Source organism: Manduca sexta, chromosome 8, assembly GCF_014839805.1.
Source record: "Manduca sexta isolate Smith_Timp_Sample1 chromosome 8, JHU_Msex_v1.0, whole genome shotgun sequence".
NCBI classification, from domain to species: Eukaryota; Metazoa; Arthropoda; class Insecta; order Lepidoptera; family Sphingidae; genus Manduca; species Manduca sexta.
Window position 1 is genome coordinate 10,535,958 of NC_051122.1, and position 16,639 is coordinate 10,552,596.

The window sequence follows — 16,639 nt, forward strand, 5'->3', positions numbered from 1 at the left end:
TTTAAACAATTTACCTTTAAATAACCTTTACATAATCGTTTTGTGGTGCTTGGCCAAGGAATGTAGATTATACCGTAATTGGCATCGTTTTGACGGTTAATCGCATATTAATTGGCTCGAAGGATTAATATTATACTCGTTGCAGAATATTGCGATAAATATGCATCGTTCGAAGTACTAAATTATGACAAGGACGAGTACAGCGCATCGGAAGCACATGGATTCGATTCCACGTCGATAAAATTTTTGAATTAATTTTGGGTCTGGAGAATACAGTGAAAGTTTCTTACAGTTATTCGTATTGAGGAGTTATAGTGGTTAGTGTGGTATGTGGTTTATTAGATTTATTTAGTAACTGCTTTTTCCGTACAACTCCGCCCGTGTGAATTTTCCTCGGAATAAATATTTTCCTGGGATATAAAATAGCCTGTAGAACTCAGTAGTAATGTAGCTTCCTATTACTTAACAACAACGGTTTAGTAGTTTCTGTTTATTTTAAACAAACTCTTCAGCATTATAATATTATTATAGATTTATGTGGGGACTTTTTTATACTATTGAAGGATGATACGAGCCACTTGCCTGATAAGCGACACGTATGCGTACTAACAGAATCCACCTGAACTTCAAATTAGAAAGCAGTGTGAAGAATTAGACTGCGCTGTATAAAGGACACATCCTGCTTTTATCCCCGAATGGGTAGGCAAAGTGCATTTTCGTGATAATTAGTCTTACTTATAAACTTGTTTTAGCGTTAAGAGGTGATTAAGAATTGCTTAAATAGCTGTCAAAAACATCACCGGTTTCCTAGTTTAAACCTTATTAAGAGGCAAGATGGCGGGTTTTGATTTACAGCTGATCGAGTAATTTGTGTCTTAACTAACCATAGCTTTGCGAATTTTTTATAAGTAAGACTGTATATCTTCCATGAGCCCATCGTGCTTTTCTAAAAAATAATCCAATTACACTGGCTAATTAGACCGTCACTTCATTTCTTCATGTATTTAATATAGTTTTGATAAGTTATTAAATTTCAGAAAGGTATAGTTAATGAAATTACGTATAATCAATTAACTACGATCATTAATCATAGTGATAGAATTTAATATTAGATTGTACTTTTGAAATTACGCCGCAGTTCTTTAAAAGTGTAATTTGATATTAATCAAAATCTGTTGAGAGTCTGTCTTGAAGGTTTATTTTAACTTGATACTGCTTTATTAGTGTTGACGGAATTCATGAAGGACGTAAATATTGTTGGAGGTTGGTTTACTGGTGGTAGGTTGCTCATATGTGAGAGTCAATGTCTATTTTTAGCGCCAAGCACAAGTGTGTAGTCACTGTTATATTTCGGTTTATAGGACATTGTAGCCAGTGTAACTATACTGAATACTGGACATCCGAAAGTCGACCATAATGACGATAATCGATGAAAATATGCTTCCAATACGATGAACAAACTTACGTTATAAGACATTTAGGAAGTTTAAAGTCATTAGCCATCCAAAAATCGACCATAATGGTAAAAATCTGAAGGCAATAAGCAATAGGATGAACAAACTTACATTATTATATTTTAAAGATATATTATAGTTAATTTGTTTATTAATTTATCTTCAAGCTGGATACATAAATGCGCTCTCGACTTCCCTTAATCATTTCATTAAGGCACGCGGCCACAAAAGAATGAGTCTAATGAAAAATTACTCGGTTTAATGACTCCAATGGATAGCCTTAATGACTTAAGTCCTGTGCAAAGAACGCATATGCACAAATCGTGCAATGTCTCATCTCGGGATTCAAATTAATTAAATTAATTTATTATTTGTGAATATTGCGCGTTTGCTATAAAATTTGTAATTGAGATTAGAATTAATTACATTAATTTAGTTTTTGTATATATTGCGGATGTTTTGTTATTTTTATAATAAATTTTAATTAAATAGTGAGAATATTAATTAATATAAATTAGAAATGTGCGACGACAAAAACAAATATTTCTATTTATCTACAAACGTATCAATAGGTACACAAAATACTTAAGTGTTTATGCAAAATTGACCGGTTTTTAACAATTTCATGGCGACACAATGCGAACAATACATAACCCTGTTTTGTTCTAATAATAACGAAATAATGTGTTCGTTTCTATGCAAGAATTTAAAATTCGTTTGCATACCTACATATTTATTATGTGATTCGCGAATTATTTCGTCATTAATTAATTACAGTTATCATAAAATATATCTGTATTTTCTTTAATAAAAACAGTTTTAGTACCCTACATAAATATACAAAGCTGATAATACAATATTCATTGTAGAAAATATTTGAAGACTTCGATGTTCTAAAAAATCATTCTGTAAAATCTTGTCCAATTTTCAATACCAGACATTCGTAAATATGGCGCCTTGGCCGAAATGTACGAAGTAAATGAATATTAATTATTTTGGAACAATGAATCGTTTAAAAGTAAATCGAAGGGTTGCGACTAATTAGCATATGCATATCGATTGAAGGATGTACGAGTCGATTATATCGATTATTGTTTCCTTTAAACAGTCATTGGCATATTCATTTATGTTATAAGACGGTATTTTAGTTTCATTTTGTATCAAAAATAATTAAAACAATAATCAAAACGTGTCCCGATAGAGTATTAAAAAAAGTTTTACACCTACTCCATCATTAAAGGAGATAATAGCCTTAAAAATATATAAAACGTAACAAATTATCAATAAAACATATATCCCTTCACAATATAAAAGTAAATTTGTTATTTACGACGTGACAAACGTGAAACTGTTTAACAAGATGGCGGGCTTTAAATTTTCAAAATGGCCGTTAACGTCGCACGCTCGATGTTTACCTTATTAAGGCTCACATCTAGTACTTGTTTAAATCACATAAATAATATATAAAAAGAGTCAAATTTTCATTAAAAGAACGCATGATTCAAGCCGTTTGAACGTTTTATTGACAGTTTTAGTGGCGAGAGAAGAGCCACACACGCGCCGAACGCGGATTCAATTTAAAAAGTGGAATGAGATAAAAATAAATAAGTTCGGAAAGACACTTATGTTTAGAGTCGGTCGTAAAGATAGGGTTAACTGCCACGGTATCACGGGACAAAACATACCATAAACTGACCGGTTGTAGCGGCCGGTTAGTGACGCGCGCGCATCGATAACGCACCTACTTCTGCCGTCTGCGCAGTTGAGACGTTGATAATAAATGCAGCATAAAATCAAACAGTCCATCTTTAATCTGTATAGTGGAACAGGGTTAGGGTTAAGAACGTGTTTAGTACTACCTATAGATGAGAATAAATGCACGAATTATGTAAATTTTACTAAATGAGCTCCTCATGATATTATATTCAATTGGATATGTATTTGTACTTCCAAATTTCATTTATCGATACAAGTAACTAGACATCGCCCATCACTACACACAGGTGTCAACTGCGAGCACCATTGTCGCTCACAGACGCGAGCATTTAAGTCAAAAGAAGCGCTTCCCCGAAGGACTTTGTCGTTCTAACACCCGTAAACAATTTAGTACCGTTCACCTTAACACACCGTCTCGTTTCACTGCCACAAGGTTCCATCACAAACGGCGGGAGGTCTGACTTAATAAAGTGGATTTGTCGACATCAAAATAACACTTTATAGTCGCGACACTAATGCGGTTTATCGATTATTCTTAAGGCAGTAATCACGTGATAGGCTTAAGCTGAAATATGGAAGTTGGGACGGTAGGCCTTATCAGGTTTTCACTATTATTTCAACTTTAACTCACTCGAATGGCTTGAACCGTAGCTTTACAGTGGACACTTATAATGAGGACAAGTGAGTGTAATTAAGGTGAATGTGCAGATAGTGAAGAGTAAAATAGAGTTTTAATTGATAACACTGGAAACTTTGTTTCGTAACTAAATTGTAGATACATTTGAATGCAATTGAAAGATATAGTACAATGACCCTTGGTGTTGCGCGTAGGGCCCGCTTATTTAATCTAATATTTTAAAAGCAAAAGTTGATGAACATGTTGTATGTTTGTTAAAAGAAAACACAGAAATAAGTGAACGGATTTGAATGAAATTTGGCACAAATATAGACCATATCCTGAATTAATTAACACATAGGTAACTTTTTAGCCCGGTAATGTGCTCCCATGAAAATTATAGGTATTTTTAATCATTTTTTTTTAAAAGATAGCGCTAGCATCACGCAGATGGGTCTATCGATCGCTATATTGTTTTAAGGGCTTTTATAGCAGAAAACAGATTATCTAAGAAATGATAAGTAAAAGTTTTATTCCTAAATTTAACACTAAATGATATTATAAAACTTCTCTCCCTATATAATACGCTCTGATTTAACATAAGTCATATATTAGAGCAAAGTTCTCTCTATTATCATTTACCAAATCCGACATCGCCTATGCAATTAAAAATGCAAGATCAAATAGTCATTATGAACATTTTAGATCAAGTCTCAGTACAGACATACTACCCATAAGTGTTCTGGATATGCGAGCTTAAAGCACCCTTCACGACTGGAGCTTGAAGCTCAACAAGCACGTGACCTATTTGCTTAAAAATTTTAATTAGAAAGAATTAATAAGTCCCAATAGATATGCAAATATGTCTTATCGACAGCCAGGGTCGTGCCCCCGCTGGCGCCACTGATAACACTAATTCACGGCAGGAAGTGATGTTATTTATAATTATTTGTTAAGGAAAAGCGATGAGTGCTTTGATATAAACACCGACATGTACGTGGAGTATACGTTGTCTTTAACTCTTCGCTACTGCAAGTGAAGTCATCCTTAATTTGCAGTTGTGAAGCTATGGCATTTTTACATACGTGAACTCATATGAGAAATCTTAAAGAAACTCTTCCGCTTTGCATATCCTGTCTTCATCTAGAGTGTGGTTAACGTAATATTGTAAAATTTGAATCGTTTTACGAGAAGTTAATACATTGCAGAAATGCTATGTTTTTATGACGGAGATTGACGTCGCCCCCTTTTGAGGGTCATAATTTTAAATTTCGCCTGACAGAATCGAACCTTTTTGCTTCACGGCCCGTATCATATATGTTGCCAAAATCTTTTCTAATACTAACCGCAATGAATAATAATTTGATGTAACATTTGTCAAATTATATAGTTGTAATCGTTTTTCTTTTTATTTACTTTAAATGGAAACGCACTAGTATAAAAGGGAAAGTGATGTGTGTTTAAGGATGTTAATCTGTCTCCCTCTAGCGGTACAATTTGAAATTAATTTCGCTAAGAAAACAGTATTTTTACATACTCATATCAGAATTCTTAAAGAAATAAGCAGCGCAAAAACCAATGTAACAATGACTAATTAATTATAGCGACATTGACATTTATACATGTTTGGAATCATTTTTCTCCATTTGTTCAAACTAGTCTTAATTTGTCAAAATAGATGTCGCTTAAGTCAATTATCCAGCCAATTTTCAAAATTATGATAAGCGACGGGTCAATGATTACAATTCTATCGTAGGTGTTTTAATTCTCGCGCAAGAAAATTTTTATATACTCTGCAAAAATTTGTAGGTGTTTTAACCGTTGCACAAATATTTTTTTATATGGTCTGCAAATATTTGTTACGGTTGGGTATATGAGACCGAGTCATATAGTTTCTGGAACAATATAAGTCGTGTATGTGTGGGTTAGGCGGTAACTTAATGTATTTATTTATCTGATTCACTCGCTTCGGGATCCGCCATTGTAATGTTTTAAATGAATAAGGAAAATTAAGTTTTAGACTTATTTTATACCTAATTATGTATTTACTATCCTTATAGTAGTACATTAGCGTTTATTTGGTATATTAAGGAAATTGATCTTGTGGTTACCTATATTATAGCAATTTATAATGCGGTTATTTCAAATATTTCGCATAAATAATTTTATTTTTAATTTTATTGATAGCAATAACTAATTTATTGACTTATATTTGAAAACTTCCAACGTCCTTTATTTAATGAAAACGAAAAATAAAACTATTGCTCATATTTGAAAACTTAAAGATCTTAATTCAAAAATCAAAAAAATAATGTGACAAAGTTAAAAAAAATGTATTAAATGCATTTTTCAAGTCGCTCGCCTGTCTAATCGCCACGATGTATAAATACAACACCAAGCAATGAAGCAGCAACCACAGTATTACGAGGGGCTGCAATAGGTTCATAATACTTGGACAATAGATACGATAAACATTTTTAAACAACTATGAATTAGAGCGAGGATTTGTTTATTATAAAAAAATATATAAAGACAGTGATTATTTATGATAGTGATAATTATTGTTTAATAAGAAGTTTTAAAATGGCTACAATGTCCTTCAAACAGGAACGCAACTGTGTTTGCAATCTACTGCCGTGACACTTCCTCATAATTATGTTTCTTGTAGCTAATTTAAAGATCCGCTTTTTTAATTAAATTTAAAAAATGATTACAAAATTCACACGTTAAACTTTTTTTCTCTTTTTTATGTATATTATTTCCTATTTATGTATATTCTTAAAATAATTGCTTTATAAAGAAACGACTTCTATATAAAGAAATATGTAATATTGCTATATCTTTTAACAGAAGTACGCATGAAAAAAATCATAAGATAAACCATACAATATGTCCAGCATATTTGCTGTTATCCTTCAATAAACAAACGATACGTAAACAATAAGTCACTTCGAAATAAAAAAATATATTTTTTATTTTTATTCCGGTCCTTTTTAAAAGATAAATAAAAAGCATCCACATATTAACAGGTGCATATCTCGAAGCCGTGCGGGCTTGGCGCGCAGGTTAGAGCTTAACCCGTCAGAGGTCAAGGCTGCGGGTCTTTGGGACCACCGCTTGTAATGACTGTGTTGCACTTGACGAGCCTATTATGTCACGGACGGTTAAACGGACTAATTCGAATTACAATTCCTTATTTAAAAAATATATTTTTATTTTCATTTGTGCCAGGTTTCTTTTATTCGCGTTTTTTTTTGCACAATCTTAGGTTTTAAGTAAAAAGTTTCGAAACAATTTGTCGTCAAACAAAAGATTAAACTAGACTGTTCCCAAGATGTTTATCCAACGGTATGGCGTCTAACATCGCCACTTAACTTAATACCGTAATTGTTTGGTGACATGAAACACATTATGCGCCGCTCTCATGGCTGCCACTTAATGGTAACTCGGAACTCAGCTTCACTTACAATGTAAAAATGTGTACATTATAAGGATATATTTTTATATTTTTTATTACGTTTTATTCGTGTTTTTTTGCCGCATCACCAACATTTACAAAATTAACCTGAGTTTAAAAATTGTCAGACAAGTTCTGCATAGCAATATTGCATTGTCACTATTAACTTTACGTTTTCTAGTTTCACTGCATTACAATGGTTTTTAACTTATGCACATTTTGACCCCACACGTTTTGCATTTTAAAATGTTTTCTCAAAAAATTCTAATAAAAATTTACCGTTTTCTTTTTATGGTTAGTTTTATGAATGATTTAACACTTTTTTTTAATTATTAATAAGTTTTGCGTCGAGGATGCTAGAATAATATTATTTAGCAGATTACTGGAACATATATTGAATATATTTACTCAAACCGTAATATACTACTGCAAAATATTCCATTAATCAAGTATACTATAAGCAAAGTGGGGTAACTCACAAAATGACAATTCCTGTGATAGCTTCATTTGCATAAAAGTGAGAGCCCTTATCTTTTATAACAGGCACTTTAAGAAAACTTTGTCTTATTGCATTCTGATTAGAGGGGTTCTCCGCGGACAGAGTTCTGTTAATTGAGATTTTGAGGTCAAAAGGGGAATGAAATTTGCTGTTTGTTATCATATTTTTCGGTTCTAATTGAATTAATATCGACGGTTACAAGGCAAGTGACTTAATTGACATTTTTTTAAGAACTTTCCATTTCCAATCAATTTTCCAATATAGAGTCCATTGTATTTGTTAAATAGCTATCAGAGAACCATTGGAAGAAGTTAAATACTTTCTTTCAATAACTCGTTTTAAATGCACCAATTATAGAAAATGCAATTAATAGTTTATTGTCAATCATGTATCAGTATCGAATCGGAACGTCGAAATGATTTCTGATTGGATAATTGCCGTTACGAATGATCTTTATGAATTATAACCAGTGTTCAATATTTTTTGTGGGCTTATTATATTTATATTTGTTTTACCTCGTTAACGACTAATAGTTTAACTTATTCATTAGTTCGCGACAAGATTTACAATACAAAAGTTTCTAGCACATTTTTTGTTTTTTCTGTCGCTTAATTAAACATTAAACTTATTCGTTTAGTCGTTACCTACTCACAAATAAGTTTTTCGTCATTTTACTAACTTACGTTAATCACATCTACAACAGTAATACGCACAAACCGCACTGAGCCACCTCAGACGAACACTTTCACTGCACATGGTACGTACCCTCGCACGTGAACTGGCCGTAGTGTTTCCCCGAGGACTTGTCTCCGCAGACCACGCACTCCACGTTCTGGCCCTTGTCCGTCGCAGAGGAGCCGCTCTGCGTGGACGCGGCCTGACTCGCGGGAGTCGACGGCAACAGCTCGTCATCGCGCCAACTGCTGCCGCGGAAGCCAAGCTCCAGAGGCGGGAGGTCAGGGGCCCTCGGAGGGCAAAGCCCCGGGCCTCCGACCCCGCCGTAAACTAGCGCTCCGTGCGTGATGATGCCGGTTGCGGTCGCGGGGCGAGAAACGCGCGACGCGCTTGTGTGTCAGGGGTCGCGGTTCAGGCGCGACTGAGCTCGGGTCGGGCCAGGGCGCGCGGCTCCGCCATTGGCCCGGTGGCCTGCTGGGGCAGGGAGCGAAGGCCCCGCCACCTCGACTCCCCTCTTCGCCGACTGGGGTGAAAATCTTTCAGTGGACGGGTACTGTCGGTAAGAAAATTTGTGTTGCGGTTTTTATTTGTGTACACGCCTACTTTAGATGTACTATTGTTATTAATTGTAGTGGTAAGATGAAACGAATGCATGTTTATAATGTGTTCATAATGTTATCTTATATTTAAAATCGGAACTTATATTGAATAAATAAAATCTATGCTTAGTTTCAAAACAAATCTAATTATAATTTACCTAGTATATATATTTTATAGATATATTAACAACTTATAAGTAACCTATAAAGTTTAAATTATATTTATCTATAAAATAATAAATTATTTATTATAGTTTGTTGTATTACTTATTTTAGAAACAATATTTTGTTTCCATACCAAATTAATCGCTTACTACTACTTAATAAATGTCTTTAACATTTTATAACCGATTCGAGTGCTTGTTTTTCCGACGGTACCTGAAAATCCTACTTTGTATCAACTTTCCCGCTGCCTCCATATTTCTGCGGAGCTGATAGGCACGCTGCCGTATACTTACTTAACTACGTACATATTTAGCTAATGAAATGGGTCCGTTATCTTAATGTATTTACTGGAGAGTATTTTGAGGTAAATATACAATTTTACGTACAATACACATTAGATTTCGTTCAGTACAACATTTAAGAACAAAGTTGAGAACGTAAAATAAAATATAAAATATTTTATGGTCCCTTTTTTACATATTTGAAGTGTTAATAAATATAGCTAATATTTCTGCGCACTGATCAAGTCCCTGCCATAATGAACCTTTTCCTTGTACATAATTAGAATCACATATTCGATAAACATTAGTACTGAAACGCGAATCTAGATCAATCTGGATCATCGGTAGGCGGCGCCGGCGGGGGCGTGGCCGCTGCGCACGCGCACTGCCGGACACGGAGGGGGGAGGGGGGCCCCACTCCTGCGCACTTGTCAACGTGACGTCTGTCGAGTTTGACGCGTCAGAGCGTGCGTCACTCTGCATTTTTTCCAATTGGAGAGTTGGTGCGTTTTGGCACCGTAGCGCCACGACTTTATATTCAATAATATAAATATTTGATTTTTTTATGATTAAAAAGTTATTTTAATGTATTAAGTCTACGAAGTTTAGTATGCTGATAGTTTACTACTGTTTGGTAGTTTATACTTCTACCTAATCGATATTTACTAATCAATACAATGAAGTATTTTATTTGAAAACTGTACGTTACAATGTATTATAATTAACTTTATACTAGGAGCTGTTAAATTATAATTATCGTAATATAAAACAGTATTAAGCTTACCTAAAAGTATTCAAAACGATATTACACTAAATTCATAGCGCATGAAATAAATATATTATTAATATTAATGTAAAGTCAACGAAAAAACTTATACAAAGATAACAGATTATAAAGATCTGTATAAATGTAGATAATATTTTCAATAATCAAATAATTAGAGCACTGAGTTAGATACATCTAGAAATATAATTTAACTTTTGTTCGTATACCTACATAAGTAATTTTATAATATATTACGATTAGTGATTATTCAGAGATTATTTCCATTGCTTATAAATTGGCAGACATATTCAATTAACATGCAAATATATTGTACGTTTCAAATCTGTCACTGGCTGTTTAAAATATGTTTGCTCGCATTCTATATTTAAAAACGTATTCTATATTTAAAAACATTCCATAAAAACGTATACGTTACAGTTTCGTGGAAAATGCGAGCTTTTTGAGTCCGAATAAATCCTGTGCCTTAAGCTCGGGCGGTTGCGGGCTGCTCGGGACAAGATGGAAGTTGCCAGATGGTTCCTAGGGCTGTCACTTTTCTAATAAGATATAATTTTTTTTAAAGCATTTAGTAATAGAGTCGTAATTGACCTACGAATTGTTACGAATTTATTTGCACTGAATCCTATCTCAGAATAAAGTTCTACTGTATAAAATAAGCATTAGGGGACACTCATTGACCTATAGCTATGAATTTATTTGTACTAAGCCCTATCTAAGAATAAAGTTCTACTGTATTTTCAGAGATTAAAAGCCTATATGTTGGTCTAGGATTTGGTGTATCTGTTTGCAATATTTCTTTTAAATCCTTAAAGCTATTTATTCGTTTACTTCCTATATCTAAATATCACAAACTTTCCCTTTTATAATAGGTATTAATAGTATAGTATGAACAAGTCGTCAGATGCTTATTATGAAAGACTATCAACACCTAAACTTAAAGTTCTTGTCGCGCCACGGTAATCGAATCTGTGACCTATCATGTTATTAGAGATTTATTGAACCAATGTCATGCGATCAAATAAATGATTCTCATAAGCACGCTACGTATGTGTAAACGTCGCAATAGTATAATTTAATATTTTTTATTAGTCACGTCGTAAAAGTCAGGACAATATATAAAAAACGATATAAAATCCGAAAAATAGTTTTATTTCAATAAACTATTTGTAGTAAAAGAAGTAAATTTATGTTATAGCGTTTTAACCTTTTAAAGCTGAAATAAATATAATATACAAGTTGCATGTTATAATAATATTGTTTTATCTCTAAAACACCCAAAATGTTGATCGGCAGTAACTCGACCTTTAACCTTTAATATAAAATTAAGAAAGATTAAAAGGAAGTATAAATATTAGATAGCATATAGGAAGTGATATCTCTAACGTAATTGGTCAGATTTTCAAAATTTCTGTTACAAGCTATTAAACTTGCATACTAATACTTTCCTAGAAATCGCCTTTTACGAATACAGAGTCTCAAGCAGAAGCTAGTGTTAAATGCTTTTCTTATTAGAAAAATTAGGTTTTAAAAAACACTATTTAGTTTCGGCTATATTATTAGGTTATTTTGCTTAGTACTACGGTGATTGTAATTTGTGTACAATATAGCGATAGGTTGACCTGCTATCACATCATGGGACGGAACACAAGGTAAAAAGTGAGTGCACTATTTGCACCTTTGTTTATCAGCATTGAAAATATATTTCAAACATATTCTGCATTTGAAATCCATATTCTCTGGTTCAGAGACACTATTCTCATCTCTATTTCAGAATCCCGTAAGACGTCAAGCGACACCCCTGGAGGTGAGAGAGCGGGGGTGAAGCGTGGGTGACCGAGGTGAGGGGGTGGATAGGGCGGGTCAAAGGTCGCGCCGCCCGGCCCCGCCCAACCGCATCTGTCTTATGTATCGCACTGAATAAATTATAACATTCTTATTGTTTTGTTGATAACGTATGAATGAGCTTCATAGCGAGGCCATGTTTAGACCTATTTGATATTTTATTTACAGATTTGAATAAAGAATCATTTTTATTAAAAAGGTTTTGTTTTTCTTTTTGTTATGGCAGGCTGGTGTCAGTGTTCAAATATGGAACACGAAAGAACGATATTTAAATTATGTTAAGATTTTTCGAAAAACATCCGTTGTATAAAATAGTATGTCTACTCGCATTTACAATAATACATTCGAAACGATAGATATTCTGAATCTTAAAATCGATAATTGAACTTGAAGAAATATAGACTGAGCATCTACCTCTTTTTCTTAAATACTAACTCACGTAGCCTAAATGAGATTTATTTTTGAATAATTCCTCTCGTACCATGGGAGTTCATCTTATCATATATTATGAAAAGAAATAACACAATCCTATGAAAACGAAGTAGGTATCTTTAACTATTCTGTCATCAGGTAAGTATTTTCATGCATTGATAAAATGGATGTTAAAAATTAGAAATCGTAAATGTTTACGTCTAGTAAGCATTGGATTCCCAAAATTTATTTTAAGAGAGTCAAAGTTGTGTTTTATTTGTAAATATTATCTTACTTATATTATAAATGCGAAAATCTCTGAGAACGGTTGGAAGTGTATTAGAAGTAAACGTAAAAGCAACTGAACGGATTTGGGTGAACTTTGGCACACTAGTAGCCCATGTTCTGGATTAACACATAGGCTAATTTTATCCCAGTAGATTGCTTCCATGGGAAATAATGGAATTAATCTGATCTTTAAATAGATGGTACTGGTGTGGTACATTGTTGTACAGATTTTTTGCTGACTTCTATTCGTAGTCCATAAGGGAGTTGAAACCACTATACATCTCAAACTTCTTAAACGTCTTACATTTTATAAGGTCTTTCGTGCGAGAGTCCTTCTAGATATCTATCCGTTACTAATATCTACAAACACATATCCATTTCACTCAATCAGCTTTATAATTTACAAATAATATTGTATTTCGTTGGATTTGAAACGAGTGTAATTTATAGAGGTTATGAGATCGTTCTAGATTTTGCGGATGACCAGCGCAAGACGTCACGTAGTTCTTTGGTATTCTTCCGATGTTGCCAAAATGTATTCTACGAATGCCTTCGAAACACACAAGCACTATTTATCTCCAGGGTAGGCAGAGGCGCTACACAATCGTCATGTATATTCCGTCCCAATAGAAGTATATCACATAATTCTAAAATAATGGCAACTACATAATCATCATCATATATTCCGTCCCAATAGAAGCTTATCACTTCATTCTAAAATAATAGTATTCCCTCAAGTTTCTCACAGCTCGACTTCAGTCCGTGCTCACCATCGATTGTGACAACCGTGTCTGTATGTCTGGCCCACCTCCCACCGGCCTCCCCTGTTCAACCCCCATTTGCCACCGGGCCCGAGTAATTGGGCGCAGCTACTCTTACAGACTTTTCACCGAGTTTTTTGCTCGCATTTTCGCCTTGCTATTAGCTTTTTAAAAACGGGAATAATAAAAACTTTCTGATGCTTTGTTTTGAAGGGGTTGGATGTTTAATCCAAGATTATTTCGATTGTTGGGGGTTTGTTGGGTTCTTGGAATGAATTACGGATTTTTGAGAGAACAGGATAAAGATAGCATGTTTAGAAAATATTTTTTTTAAGTTCATAATATATTTCAGTTGTATCAAACATGTATGTGACAGTCCCGGATCTTAAATATTTTTGAAGGCGGGGCAAAATTTTGATAATGCCACCCCCGATCACCTATATTTTTAACTTTGCCATCGTCATCATCATTTCGCGCCCCGCGGGAAATAATCATTTATGTGTGTAATGTTCTGGATGTCTCAGTAATGAAAGTTGCGTTAATTATGTGTTGTGTATTCGTCTGCCAAGTTTGGATTTGCCGCCTTCTGAATTCCCTGCCCGAGGCATTTGCCCCGGCTTGCTCCCCCATAGATCCGGGGCTGGTATGTAACCAAGTCATACGGTAACCAGCTTTGATTAATTACAGCTAACTATCACCCAACCATGCCGATACTCTTAACAAAAAAACATCGAACAATCCTAAATCTGTTCAGACATTTTACGTCATGACCGAATAATTTAACAGACTACAGATATTACGAGGATTGTCTTCATCTTGAAATAGAAACCGACAATCGTACATTTTTTGTGTTGTGATCCAATTGATTTACATTTTTTGTGTTGTAATCACAAATGATTAGTCATAGTTTATCTGGTCGCGACTGTGGTCACTATAAAGGCCTTGCGAAGATACTTCCTTATAATTTAATTAAATTGCGCTTTTATGTCGTTTCGCAACAAATAGATGCCTCTATTCTTTCTTTCTGCCATAACTTTAGAAATACATTGGAAACAATGGCTTAATAATATAATAATATCAGCCCTGTATTATATACTTGCCCACTGCTGAGCACGGGCCTCCTCTACTACCGAGAGGGATTAGGCCTTAGTCCACCACGCTGGCCTAGTGCGGATTGGTAGACTTCACACACCTTGGAAATTCCTATAAAGAACTTCTCAGATGTGCAAGTTTCCTCACGATGTTTTCCTTCACCGTTAAAGCGAACGATAAATTCACAAAGAATACACACATGATTTTTTAGAAAAGTCAGAGGTGTGTGCCCTTGGGATTTGAACCTGCGGATATTCGTCTTGGTAGACCGTTCCACACCCAATTAGGCTATCGCCGCTATGCAATGGAAACAATGGCTTACTTAAGGAATATTACTCTATATATATCTCTTTTATAAATATAATAATATCAGCCGTGTATTATATACTGTCCCACTGTTGGGCACGGGCCTCCTGTACTGAGAGTGATTAGGCCTTAGTCGGCCTGGGCACACTGGCCTAGTGCGGATTAGTAGACTTCTCACACCCTTAAAATTTCTATAGAGAATCTCTTAGGTGTGCAAGTTTCCTCACAATGTTTGCTCCACCGTTAAAGCAAGCGATAATTCACAAAGAATACACACATAATTTTAGAAAAGTTAGATGTGTGTGTCCATGGTATTTGAACGAGCGGACGTTCGTTTTGGCATTCCGTTCCACACCCAACTATGCTATCCTCGCTTTTACTTTATAAATGTCTGATCCTAAATGAAACTTCTAAACCATAGATATATTTATAAATTACATTTCAGAAATGACACATCGGAACTCGAAATCGGCGACACAATTGTCAAACAATGAGACTCATCCAAAAAATTCTCGCAATCCGCAACCGGAATACACGTTGTCGTCGGTACATAAATTAGCCGGGGCAATAAGTGCACACAACGTGTAATGTCACATCGATCAATCGGCGAGTCCTGGGCTGACTCATTGTCTCGGGACTCGCTCTCGGGAATGCGACGGACTGTTGCTTGCGAAAGTGCTCAGAGACTATTTGAAAGTTCTATAGTCTAGAAATAATGAAGCAAGCGCAGCGTTGGACGTCCACTTGCAAGGTTGACAGAGGACTACTACGATAAAGGTAGCAGGAACACGTTGGATGCTGGAAATTTTTGGGGGAAGCCTATGTTCAGCAGTGTACTCTATGTGGCTGATGAGTCTAGCAATTGGATTTCTTGGGTGTAGTTAACTGGAGTTTTTTATGAAGTATTTTGACCATGTAGATGGCCAGAGTAACTCGTTGGTACTTTCGTGTGATTTGAGACTCTATTACTGGACGACGGCCATTTTGTGCTAAATAAATGTGTCTTATTTCTTGATTGCGATTTTTAATAGCTTGCAACGGGTAATAGATATCGTCTTTAAATTCTTTATCGACTTGAAAAGAATCTTTAGCGTCCCCTGACTTCAAAACATCGATTCCTATCTTCCTAACATGACGTCTTTCAACCTCAAAAACGCAACTGCACCAAAATCAAAATTGTCTATAAAAATAATTCTATCAAGACTTATATCGACCATACTCATCACCAAAAGGCCATTTGATCCAAATTTAGATTCAGTTTAACTCTTAATATATCCTCTAAAGCACTTTATAAATCAATCAATTCCCACCGTTAGTTCTTGATCGATCGAAGCGAGTCCTGGACGTCAGTGCTAAATCACTTTGCGGACTTGTTCTTTTGTTTGCGTTATTGTGCCTTTGTTTGTGAACGTGCTTGTTAACGTTTGGATGAACGTGTCTATTTGCGTTTTGAGGGCGTGGATTGTTTGATGTGATAGGTTTTATAGGAAGTGCCTTTTTGGCTTCGGCAGACAAGACTTCTCATGTCTCAGTGGAGCGTCGTGTATTATAATATTCATTGTAATATTTCATAAACGTAGTGTCTAGCATTAAATAATTCAGCTAGTTATCTCGTTATTTAGTCATATAATAAAATACCCTGGTAAAAAATAATATTTAATTAGTTATTCGTCAAAAATACGAATTAGCA

The 16,639-nt window shown here is 34.6% G+C and overlaps 1 protein-coding gene across 2 annotated transcripts in view; it reads right to left on the bottom strand.

Annotated features, from left to right (window-relative positions):
• The window catches only part of LOC115440903 (steroid receptor seven-up, isoforms B/C), a 93,779-nt gene extending 84,916 nt beyond the window's left edge, over positions 1 to 8,863 (bottom strand). Inside the window, exon 1 of one of the 2 annotated variants that reach the window (XM_030165409.2) lies at positions 8,508 to 8,863. The gene's annotated coding sequence lies outside the window, so the exon portion shown is untranslated. The remainder of the gene's footprint in view (positions 1 to 8,507) is intronic. The other variant, XM_030165407.2, reaches the window with a different exon arrangement.
• Positions 8,864 to 16,639: the final 7,776 nt, after the last annotated feature.